The following is a 7451-nucleotide window of genomic DNA, read 5'->3' on the forward strand; positions in this document are numbered from 1 at the left end:
TGCCTGACTGCAGACACAGCGTGGCCAGAATCCGCTCCCTGCTCCTACCTCCACGCCTCTGTGCCTTTCCCACTGCGACGGATGTCACCTCCCACTGCAAGCCAGATTCAGCCCTCGGCCCTTAAACTGATTTTCGTCAGCGTTCTGCCTGACCAATGAAAGGTTAACTAATACTCCCACGCTGGCTTTGCATTCCTGATCCTCTTGCCTTAGCCTTCCAAGGGTTGGGGCCCTACCTCAAAACGTGGATTTGATTACTTTGACAAAGAACTTCGATAATGCTATAAAGAAGAAAAAACAAAAAACATGGGCTGGAGAGATGGCGTTTAATGTACTTGCCTGCAAAGCCAAAAGACCTCGGTTCAATTCCCCAGGGCTCAAGTAATTAAGCCAGAAACACATGGTGGCATATGGAGTTTGTTTGCAGTGGCTGGAGGCCCTTTTATGCCCATTCTCTCTCTCAAATAAATAAAACGAAATTTTTTAAAAGAAATATCATTTTGTATTAAAATTTATTCATAATTTCAAATTTTCTGCCTTTTGTCCCTACTTATTTTAATTCCAAACAGGAGACTGTATCTGGCACCAGATCCTCTGCTGGTCTTGTCAACTCTGAGACTCCGTCCTCACTTGCTAATGGCATTAGGTAAGCAGTCATGAACCGCCTGGGTCCTGACCCACCTGCGTGCTATTAACACTGGGGCCTTGGGAGGCCTTACTGTGCTCTCAGCGTCTTTAGTAGTAACCCCAACCTCTCTGCCCACTAGAGGCCAGGAATAGTCCCTCCCTAAATGGTAGCAACTGAAATATCATTAGTCACTGCCTACTTCTCTACTGCCTCAAGCCTTCCCTTTAATTCTGTCAGCTTCTAAGGAATAGCCACAGATCTGGGTACAGGTAAGATAGTACAGGTGATATGCAAATCCTTCTCCTTCCAGGTATCACACAGGGATGGGGGGCTGGGGGGAGGTGGCCCACATAGCAAGCAGCTCATTGCTGGCATTTCTGACCACAACCACCTTGCTGGGAACATTAGGGGGCCTGTGCCCCAGCCTGGGAGAGGAGAAAGTCAGGGTGAAGAGGTCTTCAGCCTAAATCAGGGGCTTAGGGCTTCCTATCTGAGCGGTCCCTATGTTAATCTAGTGACACAGTCTCCCTGAAATGATGTCTTGCCAGGTCACGTAGCTGTAGTTGTAGAAAGAGAAAAGGCAGGGAGGAGGGAGGGAGGGAGGAAGAAAAGGAGGACTGGGAGATGGCTCAGCGCTTAAAGGCACTTGTTACACACCTCAGAATTCAGCTCCCCAGCACCAGTGTGAAACTGGATAGGAAGTGATGGGCGTGACTGATCCCAACGCGCCTGCTGCAGTGGGAGGTAGAACCAAGACAACCTGGAAGCTTGTGGGCCAGCTGGATAGGCACACATGGCAGCAGAAACAACAAAGGGTGATCCTATCTCAAAGAGAGACAGGACAAACACTCCACGGATGTCCTCCCACCTCCTCCAGCTCTGTGGTGCACACGCCAATGCACAAATTCAACTTTTTTTTTTTTTTTTTTTTGAGACAGAGAGGGAAGGAGGGAGAACAGGCGCAAGAGGGCCTCTAGCCACTGCACATGAACTCCAAGTCCAGGTCCCCAGCCCATAGAATGGAGCTGCCCGCTTTTAGGGCAGGTCTTCCTATTTCATTCCATCTAGAAACTGCCTCACAGACATGCCTTCAGGTTTATATCCTAGGCAAATCCATGAAATTGACAATATTAACCATTACACTGGGCAAAGTGTACCAGTCCTTGCCAGGCCAGGTGAGAGGATGTCCCATGCCAGCTACCTGCTACCAGCCTCCTGGTCCTGCCCCTCCAGAAGCTTTCACTCCTGTTCAGCCCTGGCTCTGGACAAAGTATGGACCTGAGTGTCCTTGGCCAGCCATCTCTCTTTGTGCTCTCCAACTGGTTGACGCTCTAAATGTTTGCAATTGCCAAGCTGCTAAAGTTTTATCTAAAAGTATTTGAGCAGCAGCAGCAGCAGACTTCAGTCTCCCCAAGAATGACCTAAAGCCAGCGTAATGAGGACTGGGGAGCTGCTCCGCTCCAATCTGAGTGGGAACCCGCTGGGACAAGGTCGGGGACCCTCATCCTCACACAGACACTTGCCCCTAGTTTCCCTGCAAAGTCAAGGGGGGATACGTGGACTGTGACAGAAGCCCCCTTCCTCCCACGACCTCCTTACTCAAAGCAGTGGCCTGTGAAAGAGGGAGTTGGTGAACGCTGTCACTCTTAGAATGAATGAGCAGGGCCTGTGGTCAAGTCAACAGGGAGAAAGGGGTCATGCTCAAGTCACCTAGGTCACCTCAAATGCCAGGATTTTGTAAATGATGAGCACACAGATGTAAATGCAACAGCCAGGATTCTCTGGAAGGCTGTTGGAACGGCAGTGAAGGACAGTGAAGGATCTCTTTTGGATGTGCCCACCAGCTGTGGCATCTTGGGGGACTCGCGGGGGATCCCTGCGGTACATTTCTCCTCTGTAAAAGGAATGAAACCCAGCAGCAGATGCTGTGAAAATCCCCTGCTGGTCTCAGTGGAGCTCAAAACTCAGGTATTCTCCCAGCCCGTGCGCTGGGCACCACTGTCTGGCATCACACTACTAACAGATGAAGAAACTGAGGTACGAGAGGCTGCCATCTCCCAGCTGGCACTGCCACAGCTGTGGGAAAGCAAGCTCTTATGTATACTACTGGCCTGAGCTTTTTATTTATTTATTATTATTTTTTTTTTTGGTGTTTCAAGGTAGGGTCTCACTTTGGCCCAGGCTGACCTGGAATTCACTATGGAGTCTCAGGGTGGCCTCGAACTCACAGCGATCCTCCTACCTCTGCCTCCTGAATGCTGGGATTAAAGGCGTGCGCCACCACGCCCAGCTGGCCCAAGTTTTGACAGGCCCTATGTTAGCAGCCTTAATGCCTGCAGAGACATTTTAGAATTCATCCTAAGAGATGGAGGTGTGGAAGATGGAGATGAAGTTATCATGTTATGGAGTACAGAAGAAATCTGCTTAGTCCTGAATATTTTGTCACTGATAAATCTCAAAAATGATAAAATAAAGCTACTATACCATTAAATGAAAAAAAAAAAAAAACTTGGGCCAAGCTGGGCGTGGTGGAGCACTTCTTTAATCCCAGCACTCAGGAAGCAGAGGTAGGAGAATCACCATGAATTTGAGACCACCCTGAGACTACATAGTGAATTCCAGGTCAGCCTGAGCTACAGTGAGACCCTACCTCAAAAACCAAACAAAAGAAGGAAAAAAAAAGCCTGGGGATGGAGACATGGCTCAGCCATTACACTTGCCTGCAAAGCCTAAGGACCTGGATTTGATTCCCCAGTTCCCACATAAAGCCAGATGCACAAGGTGGTGCATGCACCTGGAGTTCGTTTGTAGTGGCTAGAGGCCTTGACATGCCCATTCATGTTCTCTCTCTCTTCCTCTCTTTCAAATAAATAAATATTTTTAAAAACTTTTCACTGACAGCTTCCACACATCATATACACAATATACCATGGTCATAGTTATGATCCCCTCCTACCATTCTCCTCCGTGTCCCTCCCTTGAACTCCCTCCATTGAATCACTTCTGCTTCCCATCTAGTCCCTATTCCATTTTGATGATGACAGACATATTTGCCATTTTGTGAATCTGGCTTTATGTGAGCACAGGGGAGTCGAACCCAGGACTTCGGGCTTTGCAAACAAGCGCCTTCAACCACTGAACCGTCTTTCCAGCCCCCTTTTCACCTTTATTCTCATCCAAGGACCTCTCTACCTCATCATCCAAAGAAATACTTCTGTCTTATTTATTCCTTTTCTCTTTGTTAATGGTACTCTCCCCCCCCCCCCCCCCCCCCCCCCCCGCCGACTCCAGCTACTCAAGGAGCAAGCCAGAAGGCTGGTAGGCATCCTTTCCTCCTCCAGTCCCTCATTTCATGGCTATAGCCACCAAGTCCTGTCCATGCTTCCTCATAAATAAAGACAGATAATCCAATCCCTTCTCCAGATCACCTTTGCTTCTAAATTTGTTCCGGGCCACCACTGCCTCTCACTTGAATCATCGACCGGGTCCTGACCCTGTCTCCCTGCCCCCTTTCAGGGCCTCAAGCAGAAGCCATTAGACCAGTCTTTCTAGATTGTAAGGTCTCCACGTGTCACTCTTCTGAATTACCACTGCCCTCGGGACAAGGGCAGAGCAGATCCACCTGACATGTGACCCAAGGGATCACTTCCTCTTTCTTAAAACATCACTCAGCTTCCAAAACACCACTCTGGGTACATTTCCTCCAGCTTGTGAGCTCCTCCGTGTTCTTCACGACTTCCCTCTTGCAGCTCCCCAAACTCTGAACACTAGCTGCATCCGGGCTCAGTGCCTGGGGCACTTTTCTCTTCTGCATGTTTATCTCCTCATCCAGTCTCACGGCTTTAACCAGCTCTTTGCTGGTGGCATCTCGATTTGGGTTGTGTGCGTGTTTGTTATTGACTTGATTTTTTTTTTTTTTTTTTGAGGTAAGGCCAACAGACTGGCCTTTTTTTTAATGCTAGAGATCAAGAGCGGGAGGGGAGGGGTGGTGGTGAAGAGAATTGGTGAGCTAGGACCTCTAGCCACTGTAATCAAACTCTAGACACGTGCACTACCTACACTGCAGGTGCCACCTTGGCACTTGCATGATTTGATTTTTTAAAACATTTTATTTTATTTATTTGACAGAGAAAGAGGGAGGAAGGGAGAGAGAGAGAGAGAGAGAGAGAGAGAGAGAGAGAGAGAATGGGCACGCCAGAGCCTCCAGCCACCACAAACGAACTCCAAATGCATGCACCCCCTTGTGCATCTGGCTGACATGGGTTCTGGGGAGTTGAACCTGGGTCCTTTGGCTTTGCAGGCAAATGCCTCAATCACTAAGCCATCCCTCCAGCCCACATGAATTGATTTTTAAGACAAGATGATATCACTATGGAGTTCAGGTTGGCTTTCGGCTGGCTTTAAGTTCACTATGTAGCCCAGGCTGACCTCAAACTCCTGATCCCCTGTCTCAGTCAAGTGAGTGCTAAGATTACTGGTGTGTCCAGTTATATCCAGATTTGTACCTCTATCCAGACATCATCTGTACCCATCTCTTACATTTTAGCCTGACTTGTGTCTCCAACTCTCTTCTCCACTTGGATCTCTAAAAGACTCAAAGTGGAGTTTCAAAACCAAGACCTTTGAGGGCTAGAGAGATGGCTTAGTGGTTAAGTGGTTGCCTGTGAAGCCTAAGGACCCCAGTTCGAGGCTCAGTTCCCCAGGACCCACATTAGCCAGATGCACAAGGGGGCGCATGCATCTGGAGTTTGTTTGCAGTGGCTGGAGCCCCGGCACACCCATTCTCTCTCTCTCTCTCTCTCTGTTGCTCTCAATAACCTTATAAAAGACTAAATACCATATATGCATGCATGTAAGCACACACACACATGACCTGTTGACCTCTTTTCTACTTTACATTTCTGCTTAGCATTCATTCTCATTTTTTAAAATTTATTCCCATTTTGTTCACTATAATTTTACTTATTAAACCTGTTTATTGTCTTTTTTTTTTTTTTTTTTTGACAGAGTCTCGTGTTACCCAGGCTGGCCTTGAATTTGCTATGTAACAGAGGATGACCTTGTGGTGGACAATGACCTTGAATTTCTGATTCTCCTTCCTCTACCTCCTGAGTGCTGGGATTACAGGTGTGTACCACCATACCCAGTTTGCACAGTGCTAGAATCAAACCCATGGCTTTATGCATGTTAGGCAAGCACTCTACCACCTGAGCTACACTGCCAGTCCTTTATTCTGTTTCTACCACCAAAATACCAGTGCTTTGTGGGCAGGGATTCTATCGATTACTGTGAGCACCTGCTTGGCACCTAATAAGTATTCAAGCTGGGTGTGGTGGTGCAGTGTTTTAATCCCACCACTGAGAAGGCAGAAGTAGGGGGGTCGCCCTGAGGTCAAGGCCACCCTGAGACCATATAGTGAATTCCAGGTCAGCCTGGGCTACAGCAAGACCCTACCTTGAAAAACAACAACAACAACAAATAATAATAATAATAATAATGCATTCAATAAATATCTGCTGGATGAACAAATGGATGCACAAATGAAAATAAAAAATGAGTCAACAGCCCACTGAGATGCAACTCCTGCCTTCCGTCCAGGTATGCCTCTCCCCGTCCACTCCTTGCCCCCTGCCAACATGAATTTACCATCAGAGTCCCTGACACCAGGGTTGTTCCCACTTCTCAGTTTCCATTCATGTGACACCTCTCTTCTTCCTGGTCAACTCAGACTCATCCAGGTTCGTGTCAAACAAGGAATCTGCCAACACTCCCTGTGACCCAAAACAAATTCTTCTACCTGGCTTCCTGTGCCCTTTTCTGTGAGCAAACATGTGCCACACCAGACTCTAAGAAACTCTTCTTGTTTATCCAGCCATGGCTGTGAGAGCCCTTTGGAGTACAAAGTACATCTTGTCTTTTTAGCCTACCTAGTGTCTGGCATCAGTAGATACTCTTAAGTTTCTTTCTCAATATATTTTATTTATTTATTTGAAAGAGAGAGAATGAGAATGGGTACATTAGGGCCTCCTGACACTGCAAACCAACTCCAGATACATGAGCCACACTTAGTGTATGTGGCTTTACATAGGCACTGGAGAATTGAATCCTGGGCTGTCAGGTAATGCCAGCAAGTGCCTTTAACTGCTGAGCCATCTCTCCAGCCCAATAAATATTTCTTGAATGAAAAAAAAAAAAATCCTTGACTTGATCAAGTGATTCCTCTGCTCAGAGCTCTCGTGTTTCATCAACAAACTTCAGAGGAGGGTTACTATAACTGAACCTACCTTATGCATGAAGAGTGTGAGTGTCTGAGAGGTTAAAGCATCTGTGAACAGCCACAGTGGAATCTTAAATCTTGTCTGTCCACTCCAGGGATCTCATCACTTGCCCTCGCAGTGAGTAAGCCCTTTCACTTTCCAAGTCTCAGTTTCCCTATGATGCATGGTGGAAGTTGGACTGAATGATATTATCAAGGTGTCTCCAAGAAAGTTAAACTCCAGGCAATTTCAGTTTCCAAACGTCATGAAATGGAAACTAAAAATTCAGAATCGAAACCTACTGCCCAAAGGTTGGCCAGATGCCAGCCCTGTTAAGGTGGCCCCAGACCCGCAGCTTGAGCCCCTGGTGCATAGTCACACCTGCCACAGCAAGGGGTCTCTAAGAAGGAAAGCGCCAGTGAGTCCATGAATCCTGTTTGTTTTTTCTCTTCTGATTCTTTACGCCACAGGGTGCTGGAAGTCAGCTGAAGAGGAGCCCCCTTAAAAAGGGGGACTGTGTGCCTGGAGCTGGGTGGGTGTGTGACTATATATCCCAGGGCCAGCCC

Source organism: Jaculus jaculus, chromosome 13, assembly GCF_020740685.1.
Source record: "Jaculus jaculus isolate mJacJac1 chromosome 13, mJacJac1.mat.Y.cur, whole genome shotgun sequence".
Lineage (NCBI taxonomy): Eukaryota > Metazoa > Chordata > Mammalia > Rodentia > Dipodidae > Jaculus > Jaculus jaculus.